Source organism: Zootoca vivipara, chromosome 3 (assembly GCF_965207765.1).
Source record: "Zootoca vivipara chromosome 3, rZooViv2.hap1.1, whole genome shotgun sequence".
In the NCBI taxonomy this organism is placed as follows: Eukaryota; Metazoa; Chordata; class Lepidosauria; order Squamata; family Lacertidae; genus Zootoca; species Zootoca vivipara.
The window spans coordinates 88,914,985-88,918,487 of record NC_142586.1 but is presented as its reverse complement, the minus strand read 5'-3'; positions in this window follow the sequence as shown (position 1 = coordinate 88,918,487).

Sequence of the window (3,503 nt, the reverse complement as noted above, 5' to 3'; positions counted from 1 at the left end):
GAGAACAGTATCAGGTGCCAACTTCACAAGTGTTCAATAGAACAAATCATGTGAAAATTGGCCTGTGCCACATCCTTTGAATGCAAAGTACCAAGACCTGAAATTGTTGACACTAGATATGTGTCTTGTTGAGCAGATCCAGCACCCACTATATCTTCATCTTGGTATTTTTGATAGCAATGAGTGGGGGATGGGGAGGGGGAGGGGATGAACAGAGGAACACAGGAAGCTGTCTGATAATAAATCCAGTATTGACTGGCAGGTAGGGGATTTTCCCAGCCTTACCTGGAGGTCATGAGAATTCGACTAGGGCGATTTGCATCCCAAAGCAGATGCTGTCCCACAGACCAGGCTATGACTAAAGTATATGCCATTACTGAGTAGGATTCTGCCTTTTTTAGCATTAGGAACTTCAGTTCCAAAGTTCCAGGAGTAGTCTGAAAGCTGTGGGTAACAAAAAGAAACCTTAACAATGGACACCCACCCAGGACAAGGCAGCCAATTATAATCCTCAAGTCATACAGTACATCACAAAGACAACACAAAGGTGGGAGCTCCATTCTGATTGGTTTCCACATACCTTTAAATCTGGACACTCTATACAGTATCTAAGTTTAAAATGTAAAGATTAGATTATTCATTGCATTCACACTTTTTGTTTTGTTTTGTGTGTTGTTGTTTTTGTCCAGGAACCTTTATTCCATTCAGGAGACATGCTGCATTTTGAACCTTGGTCAATCTTACTAAAAGATTGTTTATTAATGCAAACAAGCATTTTCTTTAAAGAGAACATTAAAAAGGTTGGATTCTTAGGTTTTGCAAGGGACCTCACAACATGTAGAGGCTCACCCTTCCTTCTGTTGAACAGGAAGGAAAGACTAGAAGATTATATAGGGGGTGGTATTCAAATAAATATTTGCACAAGTGCATGGCAAATGCAACTTGAAAAATGTGGCCTGGGGGGTGCATTTTACTTCTAGCAATTATCCCAACCTCACTTTCTCCTCCGCTCCCTTAAAAAAAAAATCTGTGCCTTTGCCTGTGACATCTTGCTGTATCTGCCTAAATTATAGGTGAACAGTCTTGCCGCTTAGACATTTTTTTATTTGAGTGATGAGGAACTCTTCCAGGAGAAGACAAAACATTGTCACTACATACTGTCAGGTTACATTAGACTCCCTAGTTAGGCGCTGCTAAAAATAGAATCCCAAAGGATAAAAACTTCCTCACTCTAAACATAGAAGGAGTAAAAAAAAAAATCTTGCTGAGGTATCATTCATATCATTAAAAAGGTATTTCATTGGGAGAGTTAAGTCCAGGGGTCAGCAACCTTTTTCAGCCGTGGGCCAGTCCACCGACCCTCAGACCATGTGGTGGGCCGGACTATATTTTGAAAAAAATATATATGAACAAATTCCTATGCCCCACAAATAACCCAGAGATGCATTTTAAATAAAGGCACACATTCTACTCATGTAGAAACCCCAGGCAGGCCCCACAAATAACCCAGAGATGCATTTTAAATAAAAGGACACATTCTACTCATGTAAAAACATGCTAATTCCCAGACCGCCCGTGGGCTGGATTGAGAAGGCCCACTGGCCTGAGGTTGCCTACCCCTGGTTAAGTCCATGCATAAATCTCTCCCCCTGAAATCAACAAAGCTGAAAAGTGTTTAAACTTGGCTAGACTACACTTCTCTGTGTGTTGTAATTGTTTTCTTTAAAATTGTCCCAAGGATATGACTTGGGGGGGGGGGGGCGCGGATAGAGAAGGAAGCTGCATTAACAGTGGGCATTTAATTAAGACTGTTACTACAGAAAAGGATGCATTTATAATTGTTGTTGTTGTTTGTTTGTTTCTTTTAAATACGCATACCACCACCCTTCATTTGAAGATAACAGGGCAGTTCACAACAGAAAAATAGAAAATAAGAACACAAAAATACATAGTAAAACAAAAAACAACCAATAATGCAAACACATTTAAAGGGCCACAGAATGTTAATCAGCCAAAGGCCTGCTCACAGAGAAATGTTTTTTCCTGGTGCCTAAAGATATTTAATGAAGGTGCCAGGTGACCCTCCCTGGGGAAAGCTTGTCACAAATGGGAAAACACCACATAAAAGGCCCATCCTTATGTTGCTACCGGTCCAGACCTATATCTAATGACTATTAACACATCATCACCAAGGGATGGGTGATGGAGAACTTCTAAGTCAGGAACTGGTACTGTACTTCTTGGTAGGCAGAGGGCTTTCTTGGTAGTCTTGCCTGCCCTGTGGAATGCCCTCTCAACAGATTTCAAGGAAATAAAGAACTATCTGAAGACTTTTAGAAGAAATATGAAGGCAGCCCTGTACAGAGAAGTTTGTAATGTTTGATATTTTTTTTACTGTGTTTCGTGTGTTTAATTTGTTGCAAGCCACTCAGAGTGGCTGGGGCAACCCAGTCAAGATGGGTGGCATTATTATTACGGTTGTTGTTGTTGTTGTTGTTGTTGTTGTTGTTGTTGTTGTTGTTGTCATGCACTCCAACATAGTTCATTGGACTAGATGACACTTGTGGTCCCTTCCAATTCTATAGCTGACTTGTGATTCTAACAACATCACGGCAATATTGTCCTAACTACATGTAACTTCATTCTACTAGTCCCGATAGAGTTACCTGACTTAGCCTTTGCACCATCTTTTTTTTTTTCCAAAAAATCACAATCTTCTCTTATGTAATTAAGGAATGGAATATATTGTTCTGATTGATTAGATTCCCCAATTGTTGTTGTTGTGGTTGTTTTTGACTAGTTGCTATTTTCCTTTCTTGGTTTTACCATCCCTGTGACAAAGCCATAACCTTCCTGCAACCAGGACTTGACACTCCTCCTCCTCTTCTTTTGACAAGGCCCTGCAAGTAATGTCTGGAACCTCGGTTTCTAAGGCTGCCCCTAATTGGTAGTTTAAGCAGAAAAACAAATGCCCAATCCACATCCCAGGGAAGGTGGAAATTAGTGTGGCTCTGCTTAGCTGCTGACCAAACCAGCTGGGGCTCTGGAAGAAAAGAAAGCCAGACAAAAAGGATGGTGTGTGTGTGTGTGTGTGTGTGTGTGTGTGTGGGTGGGTGTGCGCGCGAGCACGCGGACAATTTCAGGGCCCATTGCACAGCAGAATGTGCTAACCAAGTGGATTGTTCTTGAAACTAATTTGATTCTCCCACATACAGCAGGAGAGTCTCATTCTGATGTCATTTTTAAAAGTTATGGAAGCCGCCCCGCCCCCCAAAAAGTTACAAAATTCCTACTGTTTTTAAATATTGTGTGTATATTTCACTGTATTAAGCAGAATGCTTAATGTTATATATCTACTTATATATATAAAATTCTAACAGAAATAACATAGGGGAACATCATGATCTTAACAGGTAAATAAAAAACAACAACCCATCCACTACGTCCTGGTACAATAGTTTGAGATCAAATCATGAAAACGCGCTTGAACAAAAACAAAAAAT